The 20936-nt window shown below is 38.2% G+C and overlaps 1 pseudogene; it reads right to left on the reverse strand.

Annotated features, from left to right (window-relative positions):
* Positions 1 to 13516: 13516 nt before the first annotated feature.
* On the reverse strand, positions 13517 to 13923 carry LOC111154543 (annotated as a pseudogene).
* Between the last annotated feature and the right edge of the window lie 7013 nt (positions 13924 to 20936).

The raw sequence follows: 20936 nt of genomic DNA on the forward strand, positions 1-20936 counted from the left end.
GTTGCTTTATCATTTTGAGTTACTGTTCCTTAGTGTTTCTAAGAAACAAAGTTACTGAGATGTATGTGGAATTAAGAACTGGGGTTAAAATAAAAAATAAAGACAACTATAAATAGTTCATGCCCTCATTTTTTGAAGCCCTAAACTGTTTTTTTAAGAAAAGAATTCATGTTACGGCTCTAGTTGAAAGTACTCTGTCATTGACATTTTATTCTGTAGAGCATTAAGCTGACAGGGAATCTAGGTTGCTTCTGATTATGTTATATAAAGATTAGAAGAGAGAGAAGCCCTTTCAGTTTTAAAGACTTCAAGGGAAGTTTTCTAGGGAAGTCTTCTAGGTGCTCTGTAGTTAAACACAATGCAAGAGAATCGGGACTATTCATTTCTTTAATTAAATTGAAGTAGCTTCTGATAATGAACAATAATACATACAGGGCAAAATGTGTTTGCAAAGTGGTCACTCTTTTGCATGTATGAACTGGCATTCCTTCAGTGATAACCATGACATAAAGTATGGATTGTTTATAGATTCTCCCTATTGGCTGGAATGCAACTTCCCCATCAATCCCTTCACCATTTTGCAGACACACATATCCATAAAAGAAATTCTGGAACCAATTATCTTGGGGAAAAGATATGTCCAGGTAAATCTACCACCTTGTTTTTCTTCATCATGTCCCAATATTTAAGGCTCTCTACTCAGCTGGCCTTTCAGGTACTCAGTCACTCCCACCCATTTATTTGTCCATGTGTCTATTCATCCATTTATTCAAAGCTATTCAAGAATATGCATTGACTTACTATGAGTTAGGCACTTCCTTATGGAATGCAAAGCAGATATGGTTCCAATTCCTACAGAACTTTAGTAGAAAAGAGAGACACTAATCAAGTAGTTACCTAAATAGTTAAATATATTAAACTAAGGGCTATGGTAGAAAGGAATCATATGATGTGATAAAGAACAGCAGTAAGGTCTAGTTTTTTAAAAAGACTTATTTATTTTATTTTAGACAGGTAGAGGGGCAGAAGGAGAGAGAGAAGGAAAATCCTCAAGCAGACTCTCCACTGAGCACAGAGCCCCACACAGGGCTCCATCCCAGGACCCTGAGATCATGACCTGTGCCAAAATCAAGAGTCGGATGCTCAACTAACCGAGCCACTCAGGCGCCCTAGGATAACAGTAAGATCTAATGAAGTGTTGGGAGCTTAGAAAAAAAATAAGTTAGGAATTAGTATTTTTTTTAATTTTTAATTTTTTAAACTTCTTTTCAGTGTTCCAGAACTCATTGTTCAGGCACCACACCCAGTGATCCATGCAATACATGCCCTCCATAATACCCACCACCAGGCTCACCCAACTTCCCAAGCCCTGCCCCTTCAAAACCCTCAGATTGTTTTTCAGAGTCCATAGTCTCTCATGGTTCATCTCCCCCTCCAATTTCCCTCAACTCCCTTCTCCTCTCCATCTCCCCATGTCCTCCGTGTTATTTCTTATTCTCCACAAATAAGTGAAACCATATGATAATTGACTCTCTCTGCTTGATTTATTTCACTCAGCATAATCTCCTCCAGTCCCATCCATGTTGATACAAAAGTTGGGTATTTATCCTTTCTGATGGAGGCATAATACTCCATAGTGTATATGGACCACATCTTCCTTATCCATTCGTCCGTTGAAGGGCATCTTGGTTCTTTCCAGTTTGGCGACCCTGGCCATTGCTGCTATGAACATTGGGGTACAGATGGCCCTTCTTTTCACTACATCTATATCTTTGGGGTAAATACCCAGTAGTGCAATTGCAGAGTCATAGGGAAGCTCTATTTTTAATTTCTTAAGGAATCTCCATACTGTTTTCCAAAGTGGCTGCACCAACTTGCATTCCTACCAACAGTGTAAGAGGGTTCCCCTTTCTGCACATCCTCTCCACATGTTGTTTACTGTCTTGTTAGTTTGGGCCATTTTAACTGGTGTAAGGTGTATCTCAATGTGGTTTTTGATTTGAATCTCCCTGATGGCTAATGAAGATGAACATTTTTTCATGTGTCTGTTAGCCATTTGTATGTCTTCATTGGAGAAGTGTCTGTTCATGTCTTCTGGCCATTTTTTGACATGATTATCTGTTTTGTGTGTGTTGAGTTTGAGAAGTTCTTTATAGATCCTGGATATCAGCCTTTTGTCTGTACTGTCATTTGCAAATATCTTCTCCTATTCCTTGGGTTGCCTCTTTGATTTGTTAACTGTTTCATTTGCTGTGAAGAAGCTTTTGATCTTGATGAAGTCCCAAAAATTCATTTTCGCTTTTGTTTCCTTTGCCTTTGGAGACATATCTTGAAAGAAGTTGCTGTGGCTGATACTGAAGAGGTTACTGCCTATGTTCTCCTCTAGGATTCTGATGGATTCCTGCCTCACATTGAGGTCTTTTATCCATTTCGAGTTTATCTTTGTGTACAGTGTAAGAGAATGGTTGAGTTTCATTCTTCTACATATAGCTGTCCAATTTTCCCAGCACCATTTATTGAAGAGACCATCTTTTTTCCACTGTATATTTTTTCTTGCTTTGTCAAAGATTATTTGACCATAGAGTTGAGGGTCCATATCTGGGCTCTCTACTCTGTTTTTATGCCAGTACCATGCTGTCTTGGTGATCACAGCTTTGTAGTAAAGCTTAAAATCAGTTAATGTGATGCCCCCAGTTTTTTCTTTTTCAACATTTCCTTAGCAATTCGGGGTCTCTTCTGATTCCGTACAAATTTTAGGATTGTTTTCTCCAGCTCTTTGAAAAATACCGATGGAATTTTTGATTGGAATGCCATTAAAAGTATAGATTGCTTTAGGCAGTATAGACATTTTAACAATGTTTATTCTTCTGATCCATGAGCATGGAATGGTCTTCCATCTTTCTGTCTTCTTTGATTTCTTTCATGAATGTTCTGTAGTTCCTAGAGTATAGATCCTTTACCTCTTTGGTTAGGTTTATTCCCAGGTATCTTATGGTTCTTGGTGCTATAGTAAGTGGAATCAATTCTCTAATTTTCCTTTCTGTGTTTCATTGTTAGTGTATAAGAAAGCAACTGATTTCTGTACATTGACTTTGTATCCTGCCACATTACTGAATTGCTGTATGAGTTCTAGTAGTTTGGGGGTGGAGTCTTTTGGGTTTTCCATATAAAGTATCATATCATCTGCAAAGAGAGAGAGTTTGACTTCTTCATTGCCAATTTGGATACCTTTTATTTCTCTTTGTTGTCTAATTGCTGTTGCTAGGACTTCTAATATTATGTTGAACAAGAGTGGCAAGAGTGGGCATTCTTGTCGTGTTCCTGATCTCAACGGGAAAACTGTCAGCTTTTTCCCATTGAGGATGATATTTGCTGTGGGTTTTTCATAGATAGATTTTATGAAGTTCAGGAATGTTCCCTCTATCCCTATACTTTGAAGTGTTTTAATCAGGAACGGATGCTGGATTTTGTCAAATGCTTTTTCTGCATCAATTGAGAAGATCATGGTGTTCTTCTCTCTTCTCTTATTGATTTGTTCTATCACATTGATTGATTTGCAAATGTTGAGCCATCCTTGAAACCCAGGGATGAATCCCACCTGGTCATGGTGGAGAATCTTCTTAATGTGCTGTTGGATCCTATTTGATAGGATCTTGTTGAGAATCTTAGCATCCATATTCATCAGGGATATTGGTCTGAAATTCTCCTTTTTGGTGGGGTCTTTGCCTGGTTTGGGGATCAGGGTAATGCTGGCTTCATAAAAAGAGTCTGGAAGATTTCCTTCTGCTTCAATTTTTTGAAACAGCTTCAGGAGAATAGGTGTTATTTCTTCTTTGAAAGTTTGGTAGAATTCCCCAGGGAATCCGTCAGGTCCTGGGCTCTTGTGTTTTGGGAGGTTTTTGATCACTGCTTCAATCTCATTACTAGATATCGGTCTATTCAGGTTGTCGATTTCTTCCTGGTTCAATTTTGGAAGTTTATATTTTTCTAGGAATACATCCATTTCATCTAGGTTGCTTAACTTATTGGCATATAGCTGTTGATAATAATTTCTGATGATTGTTTCTATTTCCTTGGTGTTAGTTGTGATCTCTCCCTTTTCATTCATAATTTTATTAATTTGAGCTTTCTCTCTTTTCTTTTGGATTAATTTGGCCAATGGTTCATTGATCTTATTGATTCTTTAAAAAAAAAAAACAGTTTCTAGTTTCATTGATGCATTCTACTGTATCTCTAGTTTCTATCTCATTGATCTCTGCTCTAGTCTTGATTATTTCCCTTCTTGTGTGTGGAATTGGCTTAATTTGTTGTTGATTCTCCAGTTCTTTAAGGTGTAGAGACAGCTGGTGTATTCTGGATTTTTCAGTTTTTTTGAGGGAGGCTTGGATGGCTATGTATTTCCCCCTTAGGACCACCTTTGCTGTATCCCATAGGTTTTGGACCGAAGTGTCTTCATTCTCATTGGTTTCCATGAATTGTTTAACTTCTTCTTTGATTTCCTGGTTGATCCAAGCATTCTTAAGCAAGGTGGTCTTTAGCTTCTAGGTGTTTGAATTCTTTCCAAACTTTTCCTTGTGGTTGAGCTCCAGTTTCAAAACATTGTGATCTGAGAATATGCAAGGAATAATCTCAATCTTTTGGTGTCAGTTGAGCCCTGATTTGTGACCCAGTATGTGGTCTATTATGGAGAAGGTTCCATGTGCACTTGAGAAGAATGAGTTTTCTGTTGTTTTAGGGTGGAATGTTCTGTATATATCTATGAGGTCCATCTGGTCCAATGTGTCATTCAATGCTCTTGCTTCTTTATTGATTTTCTGCTTGGATGATCTGCTATTACTGAGAGTGGCATGTTAAGATCTCCTACTATTAATGTATTCATATCAACATGACTCTTTATCTTGATTAACAGTTTTCTTATGTAATTGGCTGCTCCCATATTGGGGGCATAAATATTTACAATTGTTAGACCTTCTGGGTGGATAGTCCCTTTAAGAATTATATAGTGTCATTCTATATTTCTGACTACAGTCTTTAGTTTAAAATCTAATTTATCTGATAGGAGAATCACTACCCCAGCCTTCTTTTGAGGCCCATTGGCATGAAAGATGCTTCTCCATCCCTTCACTTTCAGTCTGGGTGTATCCTTAGGTTCAAAATAGGTCTTTTGTAGACAACATATGGATGGGTCCTGTCATTTTATCCAATCTGCAACCCTGTGTCATTTTATGGGTGCATTTAGGCCATTCACATTGAGAGTGATTATTGAGAGATACATTTTTATTGACATCGTGTTACCTGTGAAGTCTTTATTTCTGTAGATTGTCTCCATATATTTCTGTTCAATGATATTCTTAGGATTTTTCCTCTTTTATAGAACCCCCATTAATATTTCCTGCAGTGTTGGCTTGGTGGTCACATACTCTTTTAAACCTTGTCGGTCTTGGAAGCTCTTTATCTCTCCATCCATTTTAAATGTCAGTCTTGCTGGATAAAGTATTCTTGGCTGCATGTTCTTCTCATTTAGTGCCCTGAATAGTCTTGCCAGCCCTTTCTGGCTTGCCAGGTTCCTGTGGACAGGTCTGACGTTATTCTGATGGGCTTTCCTCTGCACGTAAGGAATTTCTTCACTCTAGCTCTTTTCAAGAGCTCCTGTCTACAATTATGATTCATCATTTTCACTATCAGGTGTCTTGAGGTCTTTCTAGATTCTGTGATCTTGGGGGGAGAACTTCCTACCTCTAGTACATAAACCCTGGTTCCATTCGTGAGACTGGGAAATTTTTCATGGAGAATTTGTTCAACTATATCTTCTAGTCTTCTTTCTTTCTCCTACCCCTCAGGGATTCCAATAATTCTGACATTGGAACGTTTCATGGCGTCATTTATTTCCCTAATTCTGTTTTCGTGGCTTCTAAGCTGTTTGTTCCAGGCTTCCTCCTGATCCTTTTTCTCTATCTGTTTGTCCTCCAGATCACTAATTCTATCTTCTGCCTCAGTTACCCTGGCTTTTAGAGAATTTAGATTAGATTGGAACTCATTGAGAACATTGTGAACATCATCCCTGGTGGCTTTCACTTCTGCCCTAATCAATTCCATTTTGTCATCCAAGGCTTTCTCCAACCTAGCTATTGCCTGGATAATTGTTAGCCTGAATTCCCTTTCTGACATACTGTCTATGTCCATACCCAATAGCTCTGATGCAAAAGTCCCAGTCTCTGAATTTTTCTTATGTTGGACATTCCTCCTCCTAGTCATTTTGGTGAGAGATGGTTGAACAGATGTGTAGCTGAATGTATCGACCGTGGTGCAGGCAAGGTGCACCCTGGAAGGTTTCTGAGCAATCAAGTGTCCCTACCAAAAAGAAAGAAAAAAGAAAAAAAGAGAGAGAGAGAGAGGGAAAAAAAAAGAAAAGAAAAGAGAATAGAAGGCAAAAAGAACCTCGACAAAAAGAACCCCAAGTATAAGATTTATATACTACCAGGATAAGAACAAATACACAGAAACACTGATAGAAGAAAGAGATGGGAGAGTGGTTATAAATTCTCAGTTTGGGCGAGGAAGTTTATTTTGATTCTTCCTGGATGTATCTTGATATCTTTGTTAAAGGACTCAACTTTCCTGAGATAAAGGGGGATTAAAACTGGTTTACCTATAGAGGTAGCATTGATTGGGGAAAGAGGATTACCTTGAAGCTCATCTCTATATGATATTAAAAAAATAATAATGAAAAAAAATAGAAAAGCAAAAGAAAAACACAGGTATATATATCAAAAAGTCCAGGTTAAAAGGTTATTATGGAATTTGATGCACTGAACATCTCATTGTGATGGTAAATAGGTTAAAAAGTTATATATTAAAAAAATGAAAAGAACCAGAATAGTGGGAACAAATTAAAAACAAAAGTTCTATCTATGAACTAATGGTGGTTGTCCTCTTGTCTTTTTTTGGGGGGGGGGGGGCTGGCTTCTTGGGGGAGGGGCCTGCCACATGGTTTTTCAGGCAGTGTTCCCTGAGTTAAGTCCTCCTGCCCCCATCAAGGGGGTGGGGTCTGAGGAAACCGGTTTTTCAGGTTTTTGTTCTCTGGAGGTTTTTTTGTTGGTTTGTTCATTTGTTTTCTCTCCCCTTGGCAGCTTTTGATAGTTTTTGGAGGTTTAGAGGAAAGCAAACTACACCCAGACCTCCCTCTCAGAGAGAAGCCTCAGTTTCTTCCCCTCTGGGTGTTCCAGAGCACATAAATTCCCCCTCTGCCGCTGGCAGAGCATGTTTGTAGTCACGGTCTCTGGGGTCACAGGAACTCCAGCTTGTACCCAAAACCACGAGGAATACTAGCTGTGGCTATCTGGGCAGCTCCGGACCGCCAGAGAGGTCTCAAGCAGCGATAGCGCACTGAAATTTTCCTGTTGGCCCGGGCTGGGCATGCTCAGACTCTCTGTGTCCGAGAGAGTGCCCGTTGGCGCCTGCACAGACCTCTCTCGGGAGGATGTGGGGCGCGACTCAGACTCCGGTCACAGGCTGCGAGCGTGGAGAGTGCAAAAGGCTGTGGTTCTGCCAGCTGGCAAGGCTCTCTCAGCCTCACGGGCGCTGCCACCCAGACACTCTCAGGCATGCCAGTGGCTCAGGGACCAAGACCTGGTTTCTTCGCTGCACTCTCTCTGGCTCAGTGCCAGCAGTGGCTGTCCAGGGTTGGCGGGCTTAAGCCCCTGTCCCTAACCGTCCTGATTCCCCCAATTTCCCCCTATGACCCTTTGCTCTTTTTGAGTGCTTTCGACCAGACTCCAAGTTAATGCTGGTCCCCAGTCGCAGGGCACTCTCGTATTGGGGTATTACTTTCCAGTGGGTCGCTTCTGGTGGCTCCCTCCCCCTTTTGTTTATCTTCCGACATCAGTCTGATGTTCCCACTCTGCTTTACCTGCCCATGGGCGTCTTCTGCCCCTGTAGAGATCCAGAAGTGTATAATTCTAATCTCAGGCTGATTTCATGGGTGATCAGAGTTATTTGGTAGATAATCAGGTCACTTTAGGGGATAGGTTGAAACGGCGCCTCCTCCTACTTCTCCGCCACCTTGTCTCCCATAGACCAGGACTTAGTATTTAACTGGGCATCTTAGAGTGATTAGGAGTTAGTCAGATGAGAAACGGTGAGGGGGAAGAGTATTCCAGGAAGAAGCATTAGAGTTAAATAAAAGTATCTAAGCACTGGAGTAACTGAGAGAGGACTAGTGAGGCAATAGTACAGTAGATAGAAGGAGAGGTACAAGAAAGCAGAGCCAAATCATGGAAGACCCAATATGTCTTTCAGTGGCTTTAGATATTTTCTTAAAATTATTAGGAAATATTTATAATGCTGAATATATTATATAATCTTTATATTTTATAATATAATCTTTATAAATTGTAAGTATTTTCACTACTGATGATTTAAAGCAGAGGACTAACATGATCAGATTATCTTTTGGAAAAATCACTCTGGCTCCTTGTGAGAAGATTTGTAAGGGGTTTTAAAGAAGATATGTCACATTAGACAAGAGATAAATGATTGTGCGTTAGACCACAGCAGTCGCAGAGTTGAGAGATACTTCTCATACAAAATGGACAAAACTCTGTGATTGTTGTATCCAGCCTCCAAGATGGTACCCAGTGATCCTCACCTTCTGTTATTCATGTTCTTGTTGAAAAAACTTCCACGTTGAGGGGCACCTGGGTGGCTCAGTCGTTAAGCATCTGCCTTCAGCTCAGGTCATGATCCCTGGGTCCTGAGATTGATCCCCTGCCTTGGGCTCCCTGTTTCTTCCTCTTGCTTCCTCCTGCTTGTGTTCCCTCTCCTGCTGTATCTCTCTCTATCAAATAAGTAAATAAAATCTTCCACATTGAATCAGACTGACCTCTGTGACCAATAAAATATTTACAGAAGTGACAATTACTACTGAGGTTAGATCAAATGAGGCATTGCAACTTCTGCCTCGGTATCTTAGATACTCATCTGGGGGCAAGCCAGGAGCCATACCATAAGGATGCTCAAGCAACCCTTTGAAGAGGTGTGTGTAGAGGAGAATCGGGGCATTAAATCAACTATCAGGACCAACTTGCCAGCCATGTGTATGAGCCAACTTCAAAATAGATCTTCCTGCCCAAGCCAAGCCTTCCGAGCACTGCAGTGTTAGCTGATATGGGACTTCATCCTACTTAAGAGACACTATTTGCCAGAATTGCCTAGCCAAGTCACATCTGAATTCTTGAACCATAGTAATTGTGAGAGATAACAAATAGTTACTGTTGCTTCAAGCCACTGTATCACACAGCAGTAGTAATTAATAGGGAGAGAGATTAAATATGGTAAGTGAAAAAGAAGGTATCACAAATAATTCCTAGATTTCTGGCTTTTGCAGCTACTTTGACATGCTTTTACAGAGAATATAGGCAGTGACCTAGTTTTTGAGAATAGAACAATTTCTATTTTATTCTGGATGAGTTTGGGGTGACTGGTATATCTAGGTGATTATAAATAATAGTATTCTTAGTTTCAGGCAAAGTAAACAAGCTCTATCTGGTTCATACAGAGTATACTTCACTGAAAGTTACTGGGAAAAAGATCTTTAGAAGAAAACATAGAGAAATATCTACATGAACTTGTAGTAAACAGCTGTTTCTTACACAGGACACCAAAATCACCGCACATGCATAATAATAACTTGGAAATTCTTCTCCAGAACTTTTCTTTATCAAAACACTCCATTAAGAGAGAGGAAAGATAAAAGCAACTCACTGACGGTGATAAGATATATACATATATAAAATAAGTGATATGTTGTCTTCTTATATTCCTTTTTCCAAAAAGAGGTTGTCCCTGCTTTTAACTTTATGGAGACTTATTTATGAATAAAGTATATTCTATGTTTCTTAAAAAAGGAGTTTTAGGGCGCCTGGGTGGCTCAGTGGGTTAAGCCGCTGCCTTCGGCTCAGGTCATGATCTCAGGGTCCTGGGATCGAGTCCCGCATCAGGCTCTCTGCTCGGCAAGGAGCCTGCTTCTCTCTCTCTCTCTCTCTCTCTCTGCCTGCCTCTCTGTCTACTTGTGATCTCTCTCTGTCAAATCAATAAATAAAATCTTTAAAAAAAAAAAAGGAGTTGTATTCAGAATATATGAAAACACCTATAAATACTTGTAATACATATATTAACAAAGCAGTATATTCAGAATATGCAAAGAAGACCTATAAATTAAGGAAAAAGGGAGAGATCTCAGAAAGGAAATGATCACAGAATTGAATAGACAAGAGAAGCTAGCCAAATAAAAAATATACACATGAAAAAGCGCTCAATTTCATTGTTGCAATGGACTAAATGTTTATGTTCCCTCCAAATGTATATGTTGGAACCCTAATCTTCAATGTGATGATATTTGGAGATTGGGCCCTTGAGAGTTAATTAGGTCATTAGGATAGAGCCCACAGGATAATATTAGTACCCTTATAAGAAAACACAAGAATGAGCGTGCTTCCTCTCTCTCAGCTATGTCAGAATACAGGGAGAAGGTAGCTCTTTATAAGCCAGGAAGCAGGCCCTCCTCAAACACTAGAACTGCAAGAGCTTTGATCTGAGACTTCTCAGCCTCCAGAACTGTGAGAAATAAATGCCACCCAGTCTATGGTAAACAATTGTTTATTAAAGAAAGGCAAATTATAACTAGTTCTATACTACAACATCCTTACCAAAGTGGCTAAAATGATTTATTTATATATATATAAAATATATAATATATATATATTTATATATTGTTTTCATGTTTATCTGGCTAAGTCTTGGACTGGAAGTCAACCTTTAAATTTAGGTATACCCTTATGCCACACTAACTCCTGAAATTTTTCATATATGTGTATAATTTACATCCTTCTTATGGTCATGATTCTCCATTTCTAGACATTGCGTGTTCATATGAGGGAGCAAGAAAGGAAAAAGACAAAGATGCTAAGAAAAAAAGATGTGTGCCAGATGAGTCTGTTACATTTTATCAGGGAAACATTGCTTTTCTGAAAGTCCCACCCAGTAGCTTCCTGTTAATATCTTCTTGCCAAAGTTATGTCACATAGTCACTACAAATATAATGGAGTCTGTGACATCACACTTTTTTTTTTTCTTGAAAGATTTTTTTTTTTTTTTTTTTTTTTTGACAGAGAGAGAGATCACAAGTAGGCAGAGAGGCAGGCAGAGAGAGAGAGAAGAGGAAGCAGGCTCCCCACTGAGCAGAGAGCCTGATGCGGGGCTCGATCCCAGGACCCTGAGATCATGACCTGAGCCGAAGGCAGAGGCTTTAACCCACTGAGCCACCCAGGCGCCCCGACATCACACTTTTTAACTGAGTACGTTGTTGCCTGAATAAAGTTGAAGTTAGTAAAGAAGAAAGAAAGAACCAATCTTGAGTAGACAACTAGTAGCATCTGTCTTAGCAATCAGAAAATCATATATACTAAAAATCATGATTGGGAAGGCTCCATATCAAAGATATGTACACAACATAACTACATTTTCTCCAACAATGGAACATATCAACTTTTTTTTTTCCAGTTGAAGTTCTTCCCAGTTGAATTATCAGTTGAAGTTAGGTTGATGTATTGTAGTATCTAAAATTGCATGTGCTACTTTGACATGGGTCACTGGGTTCCAAAGGGTCCCAAGGGTGGTTTATCTTTCCTCTCACCAGATACGCTTCCTAACCAGCAGAATCCCTCAGCTAGCAGCTACCAGTGTACCTCAACCTGACTGTTTCAGTTCCCTGGATTATTTAAACAAGCCAGTTACATTCTCCTATATGAGCCAAGGGCACCTCATCATCTTGTTACTTTAAAGCCTGGTTTCCACAGCCCCTGCTTGTTCGCTTTGCTCTCAAATACAACCCCTTGTGGCCCTACATGACAAGCAATCTTCCTTACTTCCAGGGTTGAATGTCATATGATTGATCATCTTGTATTATTTGTGGGAGTTGGGGGGTCATCCCTCCCTCACCAACAGAGTGAATAAGAGATTATATGAACAGTTGAGCAATAGGCAGTTGCTAGAATTTGACAGGTTTGGACCTATAAAAATGACAATTTTATATGATTCAGCATAATAATTGGTTTACATTTGAGACCATGCTGTATCAAAAACATACAAGTTTTTAAATCTTGAAATGACTCCAATTTACTAAGATGATCATCCTATGCTAAGTATATGGAAAGAGACTATATGGGGTCCAAAAATCCTTTTGCTCATTCAATAAGTAGAACAGATGGCTTTTGAATTTCTCTTTCTTTCACTGTTAATATCATTCCATTTTCTGTATGTGTGTGTATCTTGCTATCTGTCTCTCTATATCTCTCTTCCCAGAGCATTTAATTAATGTAAAGTAATGAAATTCCCTGAGAAGCCATGATGATTATACCTACCATTATAAATATTGATTCATGCCCTGTGGGAAATTAGTCTTATGAAGACATATACAATTTTATAAAGTTGTTAATCTAATATCACAAGTTTGAATACCTATATAGAGGAATTTAGGAAGATTTAGGAATTGAATATTTTCCTGATCTGAAAAAGAGTTGGAAGGCTTGTGTTTCTTTCAGGAAACAACAGAGGAAGCAACTGGCTATAGCTAGCTATAGTGGAATGGACATGATGAACACCGTTTGACATACTCCACTTTAGGGTCCTGAAAATCATCTCCATTCTCAGCACCCCACATGAAATTTTTATGTGTTTCCGAATTCCAAGGGGAAATCTTGTCTTGCCAAAAATTGTCTTAAGTTGCTTTTGAATTATTTCTTTGAGGAATATAGAGAGACATGCTGCTTACCATCCTGAGTAACTTAAAAGCGTTTGGATTGAATACCAACATATCTGCCATAGGGGAGCTGATTATAAAGGATTTGCATACTTCACTTAAAAGCATCCTGCAGTCTTGCCTGTGGACTTTGACTTGTGGGCAAACTTAATTTTTGCTTCCTTTTCCAAAGGAAATATGCCAGCTCAAATGTCTAGATGGCTCAAGTGTGCAAAATAAACCTCCCCTTAGCAGAGAACTTAAAGCAAAGTACATGGCATTTGAACACTGATAAGTATTTCCTTGGGTGAAGACTTTAAAAAAGAAGAATTCTTTGACTTTTTTTTCTTTTATACCCTGAAATTTCTATCCCATCTTATTTAAAAAAATTGTAAACAACCTAGCCTCATTTCTTAAGGAACAGATTTCTGTAAGAACTCTGCCTCTTACTATAGCTTAATGAGTTTGTGTTTTTTAAGTTAATTAAACATTTATTTAATGCCCTGTCATTTACTAGGCTAAGAATGGGAAATACAAAAAGGAATAAGACCTTCACTTGCAAGTTTTTTGTTTTTGTTTTGTTTTTTTACAACGTACACATACTTTATTTACTTGATTGAAAACTTTATGGTACATACGATATTTAATGTAGTTGAACTCAGCTTTGTTCACACTAACTCCAGTGGGTTGTATTTGGGTTTCCTATGCTTGAGTCTCTGCTCAGTTGCTGCTGTTGCCATTGGTTTGTTTTCTTTCAGGGTTAAGGCAGGTAGTTTCATATGAAATCTTACTTTTAAATCCTCCTCTGGCAATTCTTTCCTAGATTCTTGGCTTTATATAATTATACCTGCAATGGAACCAGCATCTTAAAGTCACAAAGATAAATCCTCCAACATCACATGATCTTCTAATTCTGCTAATCAGCCAGAATTAGATTAGCCAAATTAGAATCAGCCAAAATGTCCAAAATGAATTAGAATCAGCCAAAAATGTCCAAGGCCAGCCACAACAGATCCTAATGAACCATATAATATTGAATTCCATGGCATGTTTTCAATCTCTTATATTCCTAGAAGCTTAAAAGACTTCACCTTGGCTGTCTGGCTGGACTCTGTCATGGCTGCCATGGACTCTAACCAATTATAAGTGTTTTTAGAAAAGGAGATCTTGTTTTTTCATCTTTGCAATTTTCACAATAGAACAAAAGCTTGATTGGGTTGATTATGATTGGATGAAACTACTGCCAGGATTTTGCCTTAGTCTTCCTAGGAGTTGGGCTCTGGCTCGGTCTTCCTAGAAAATCAAGATCTACTCAGAAGGCAGGGAAGTGCTATGGGACTTACAGCCCACCTTCAGTGGGAGATACCATTTGAGAATCATATGTAACTTATCTGACCTGGTCTACTGTATTTGTTAGGAATCTTCAATCTTATTTATCATTCCAGTATGTGTCACACAGTTTTGAGGAGGAACATAGAAATGGTGGTCTCACTGAGAAGTAAGAATGATAATTTTATACTAAGAACACTAGTGGAACAGAGACACACAAACTTTGCTTATAGGTTTAAGCCATATCAAAATCTTGCATGGTAATCCATCCTGCATGCAGTTCCTTAGTGAAGAGGACAACCCAAGAGCTGTGTTAGTGCATTGGCCAACACCAAAACACACCTCTGCCCCGACCTCATTTGACTTAACAAACGCCAGCTCAACAACACCTGTTTCTTAAGACAAATGGTTTACAGATAAGGTAAACTGATGATTCAGATTTTAGATAGAAAAGAAAAAAAGTGTAGATCAGAAAATCAGCATTAAACTGATTAGAATTTAAGGAAAGAATTTTTATATCATGAATATCAATGAAAATTTTAAAGAAGAAATAAAATCCATGGTAAGAACCTAGTAAAGCATTAACAATCCTAGTTTACAAAACAGGGAAAGAAAATAATGTGCATTAAAAGAAGAGCTGGCATGATCTATTAGCACTTATTGCATCCTTACTGTTTCAGGCATTCTGAAGTAACCATCATCTAATTGAATATCCACTCAACCACTAAGAAGTAGATATTATTATTATTATTTCCTTTTTACAAATGAGGAATCTGAAGCTAAAAGACACTAAATATTCTTTGCAAGTTTATAGAACTAATAAATAATGGACTTAACATTTAAACTATGCTTTACATATGTTTGACAGATGTTTGGATCAGTCGAGAATTTTTGTTAACATATGGAGTATTTCTTAAGATTATATTCAGCTGCATCTAACAGAAAAATTCCGAAGCCTAAATAAGATGGAAACTTAGGTAAAGAACTCTAGCATTAGGTAGTCTAGGGTTGGAATAGCTGCTTTAAGCCTTTCATGAAGTTCTGGACAATAGCCACTAACAGTTCATTGCCATAAACTCGGTTACTATTCCTAACTATAAAGGAGGGTGGGAAATACAGTCTTTTCTTCTAGTGGCAGTGTGCTCAGCTCGAAAACCAGAGGTTTGTTACTAAGGAAGAAAGTGGAAATGGATGTAGAGATAGGAATATAATTATCTCTACCAAAAATATCTGCAAATTGTGTTTTTTTTTCCAGTTTTATTAAGATATAATTTATACTACTGTTATATTTGTTTTAGGCATATGACATGATGATTGATGTATGTGTATATTATAAAATGATTGCTACAAGAAATTTAATTCACATCTATCACTTCATGTGTTTTTTTTTCCTGTGATGAGAAGTTTTAAGACGTAATCTCTTAGCAACTGTCAAATATATGATACTGTATTGTTAACTTTAGTCACCATACTATACATTACATCTTCTGAATGCAAATTGTGTTTAAATATTCATATCTTATCCCCAGTCCATAACATTAAAGCAGTTCTTTGAATTATTTGTGTGCGGTAAAATCTTAAATAATTGAAATGCTCAGTGAAATGGAAGGTTGTGTTTAATTCTTTGTTTTAGGATTTATCAACAACCATTTTTGTTTCAGTGCTTTAAAATATATTATTGGTTATTGCATTAGTATATAGAGGCTAGTGAAAACAATCAGTATTAATTGTTGTGTTCTCTGAAGTGATAATAGCAGTCACTTTTTAGTTATCATTGGTTTCTATCCAGTCTTCTAAATTTATTTGTTTGATAAAACCTTTTTTTTTTTTTTTTTTAAGTACCTCTTGGAGCTGTCCTAGGTATTTGGATGGGATTAAAAGAAAGTGAAACATTTTCTGTCATTTCAAGAACTTAAAGTCTGGAAATTCATACATTTTAATTATGTACTTTTATTTTTAAATAACCTCAAATTATAGAAAAGTTGTAAGTATAATAGGAATAGTTTTTCCCTGATCTTTTTGGGGGTAAGTTGTTGACATGATGCTCTGTTACCTCTACTTTTGCATTTATTTCTTACAAACAAGAACATTGTTCTATATATTTATAATAAAATGATTAAAGTCAGAAAATTAAGTATTGGAATATTACCACTAATGAATCTTCAGATCCCATTAACATTCATTAATTATACCAATACGATCTCTAATAACAAAAAGACCCAGCTCATAATTGTGTTTCCTGTTTAGTTTTCATGTCAGTTTTCTTCAATCCCCAGTAGTTCTTTAGTTTTTCCTTGACTTTTATGACTCCATAATTTTGACAATTCCAGGCTAGTTACTCTGTAGCACTTCCACCAACTAGGGTTCATCTGGCATTTCCTCATAATTAGCTTCAAGTAATCCATTTATTGCAGGAATAACAGCAGTGATGTTGAGTGCATCCTATCATGGGGCAAATAATTTTGATTTGTCCCATTACTGGTAATGTGCACCTCAATCACTTGATTAGGGTGGTGTCCACCAAGCTTCTCCACTGTAAATTTATATTTTTCCCTTCATAATCAGTAAATATTTTGTGAGTAGACACTTTGAACTTTTAATATTCCATTCCTCATGAAACTTTCAATTTCTGCATGCATATACATCTGTATTCTGGACTCATTTTGTATTTTCCCTTCCCCAGACCTGGAACCAGCTATTTCTCCATGAACTCCTTGCTTTTTTTATTGGAAGTATAATGATACTTACAAACTAAGATCTGCGTGCTAGATGTATTCACTTCTGTTGAGTTATTGCTGACCCTAGGCCCCTCAGTGGACAGGGTAAGAACACAGATATAAAGATTTAGAGTTAGATATAGATGTAGAGGAGTGCCTAGGTGGCTCAGTCAGTTAAGCATCTGACTCTTGATTTAGGCTCAGGTCATGATTTCAGGGTTGTGAGATCAAGTCTGCTTGAGGTTCTGTCTCTCCCTCTTCCTCTGCCCTTCCCCACACCCCACATTTTCTCTCTCTCAAAATAATAAATAAGTGAATCTTAGGTATAGATATAGATATACATACATACTCACAATTACATCTGTATTTGTATCTGCCTGTACACTGAATATCATAAGGTCACATTGATAATTGCAAGTCCAGTCTAACACCAAAGGTACATTCTAGTTTTCTCTCCTTCCATATTTGTAATTTTCTTTTCTGAGAGCAAAAACTTGGCTCACATTATCCTTTGTCTACTTATTTGTCCAAGCCCCAGGAATGTCAACCATCTTCCAGTACGAATGCCCACTTTGCCCTCTTGCAGATGCCCTCTTCTCTCTGCTTGGGCTCTGACATACTCCCTTACCTGCCTCCACTCCTCATATGGGCACCCTCCTCACTCTACTGCCCTAACTCCACTCAGATTATATACCCTGGGCTGTACTGTCCAGGGATTAGGATTAGGCAACCTGTCTAGCAAGGAAGGGTGTGAAAGGGTCTGTGGTTCCCATATTGGCCTGAGAACTGTTGCTTCCCAACTCCTGGCATGTATATGCCCTCTTCACCCTGCTCTGGCTCCAGCACAGTATTCAGGGCCATCTCCCTCAACTCTTGGATTCTTTTTTTTTTTTTTTTTAAAGATTTTATTTATTTATTTGACAGAGAGATCACAAGCAGGCAGAGAGGCAGGTAGAGAGAGAGGAGGAAGCAGGCTCCCTGCTGAGCAGAGAGCCCGATGTGGGGCTCGATCCCAGGACCCTGAGATCATGACCTGAGCCGAAGGCAGCGGCTTAACCCACTGAGCCACCCAGGCGCCCCCCAACTCTTGGATTCTGATGCCATCATTGTAATACCCTCCTGCATAGACATCCTTCCTAACCCCCTTGAGCTCTGACTCTGCACTCTGCTGCAGTGGCCCTCCTCGCCCCACAGACATACTACCTCGTATTTTTTGGACTGTATTATTCAGGAAGGAAAAAGAAGAAAAAGAAAGAGAAGAAAAGAGAAAGGAAGTAAAGTGGGGAGACAAGTAAAATAGAAACTAATAAGGAAGGAAAAGAGAGGACATATAAGATATGGGGAAAAAATAATAATAAAGTAAATTTCTAAAAGACCATAGGAGTACATACCTAATGACCCCTAAGTCTTGCTAAATATCAGAATCACCTGAAGAACTTCTAAAAACCTAGATATTGAATGTCTTGGTGAAAACACTATTGTTTAACCAGGTCTCCCAATGCCCTGTTGAAGGCTCATTCTAGTATACTGGTGTTTTCAGTCTGTCCTTCACAGAGTCCCATGGTTTTCTCAAGCTTCCAGGGAATATGTGCCTGTGTGTGTAAATGGAAAAGAGGTAGAAAGGGCTGGGGCACCTGGGTGGCTCAGTGGGTTAAAGCTTCTGCTTTCAGCTCAGGTCATGATCCCAGGGTCCTGGGATCAAGCCACATATCGGGCTCTCTGCTCTGCCGGGAGTCTGCTTCCCTTCCACCTCTCTGCCTACTTGTGACCTCTGTCTGTCAAATAAATAAATAAAATCTTTAAAAAAGAAAAAAAAAAGGAGGTAGAAAGGGGTCCACCTTGTGAATAACACCCCACTCTTACTTCAACCAGAGGAGAGTAAAACTCCAAATATATTTTTTATATTTGGCCTCCATGTAGTATTTCATTAAAAGACATTTCTGACTTAAAAATGATGAGAAAGCATGGTATTATACTATTTTGCTTCTCTTAATTATTGCATTTGGCCTTTACTGTAATCAAGGTAAATTCTAGAAATACTCAAGGGTTCTTTTAGAAATATAAACATTCTTCAGTGCAACAAAAATCACTCCAACTTGCCGATCTTATTTATATACTATCTAGTAAGGCATACTATTTCATTATGTTTTGTACAAAGTTAATAGGCTTCATTCTTTCATACAAAGGGTAAATTTTAAAAAGTCATTCTTCCTAAAACCTAATATTTTGCAAACATTGATGTTTAGAAAATGACGTGCTATCTATGACAAATATTATAGCTATAGCTTATTTTTTAAGGTGAAGTATAGTGACACATATCTTTTCACATCACAAAGACATTAAGTTCATTTAACAAATATTTGTCATGTTCTTTCTGTATGTTCAGTACATGAAAAATAAGAAGTAGTTCACCTCTAAGAGGGGAATTAATTCTCTATCCAGAGAGACACAAAAAGCAAGAATCATGAAACACTGTCAGTACAAGTATGAAGATAAAAGGGAAAAAGAACTGTGGAGCCCAGAGAAAGAGTGTAGAGGTCAGTCTAGGGGTTTTAGAAAAGGTTTTCTATAGAAGGTTAGGTTTAAGCTGCAAAGTTTATTCCTGCTGGTTATTTCAAAAATGTCCTTAAATGTGGCCAGGGTGAACTTATTCAGCCTCTGAAGCCCATATGCTGCACTGATTCTAATGCAAGATCATCTAACAATCTCTGTCCCTTATTTAGATCATGTGAGTAGGCAGGTTCTGAAACATGACATCATTCACTCCTCCTTCCACACCTCATTTAATAGGCGTTAATGGTTTTGTTTTTTATTTTCTCAGATGTCCACTTACTGTAAATATTTGGGAAGAAGCCTTCCAGGAGAGTAGATACATGAAGGTTGAAGTAATTCTGGATAGTGAGAACTGGATTCACCATTTGTTAGTTATATGGTGACAGTTTATGTCAGTTTTTTACAGTTCCTTCCTTTATAAAGTAGGTATAAACCTATCTTTCCAGATATTTATGAGTCATGAATTAAGCAATATAAGATCATATCTTTGTTATGGTTAATGCATTTCATAGATGTTGAAACATTCATATCCTTTCATTATTTTCAGATAATGAATTTTCACCCCCCAAAAGATGATAAGGTAATTAATGATAAAAGTGGGTAGTAGGATATAACAAATATTTTAATTAATTCTTAAAGACTGGGTATGGACCAGCATGACAGTTTATTATTCCTGGGAGTCTCAGATGCAAAGAAATCCACTGTCTTTCACAGCTCTTTTCTGTGTGCATCTGTCTGGGGCTCATGAGGAAAACTGGGGACAGGGCAGGACCAGAAAGAGGCCTATTAGTGGCACAGGCATGCTGGGCCTACCTGGGTGTGTGAGTGGAAGAGTACTTGGAGAAGTCCACCTGTGTATAGGTTCTGTATGATCATAAGGTGGCGATTGGCTATCACTTGGGAAGAAAAAGGAACACTGGAAAATCCTACCACTGAGACACTTGTGCACAGGGTCTACCTGAGATTGAGGCTAAAGCAGCAGAACCAAGAAAGGATTGCTCTTACCACAAGTAACAAATTGTAGCAGTCTTTGTTTCACCAAAGAAGAGACAAAAGCATGGAGAGAAACCACACCCATGTGTCATAGGCATGCAAGCCCACAGAGAGCCAAGGATGGGACAGGAAAACTTCTAGCACTCTGCATCTTGTGCTAACTTTAAGGTAATACTGCCCTACCACTAGAGGAAACCTAAACCTAGCTCAGCTACAGATCAGATTTACTCAACCTTTCCCTTCAAATTGTCTGACAGAAGAAAAGGCTGCCCATTGCCAGGCATAAATTTTATTTACCTACCTTTAACTCACATTCCAGTCACCATGTCTAGCATTTATTTAATCATTATGAGACACACAAAGTAAGAAAAAAAAGAAACCTATATTTAAGAAATAAAAGCATGAATAGAACCAGAATTGGAAATGGCCCAAAGATTGACTATCAGGCATGGAGCTTAAAAAACTACAATTAACCTGTTAAAGAATTTAGTAGTGAAAGAAATGGCAGCTTGTGTGAAAAGATGGGGAGGACTCAGAATAAATAAGTA

Source organism: Enhydra lutris, unplaced genomic scaffold, assembly GCF_002288905.1.
Source record: "Enhydra lutris kenyoni isolate GAN:26980312 unplaced genomic scaffold, ASM228890v2 scaffoldscaffold37, whole genome shotgun sequence".
In the NCBI taxonomy this organism is placed as follows: domain Eukaryota; kingdom Metazoa; phylum Chordata; class Mammalia; order Carnivora; family Mustelidae; genus Enhydra; species Enhydra lutris.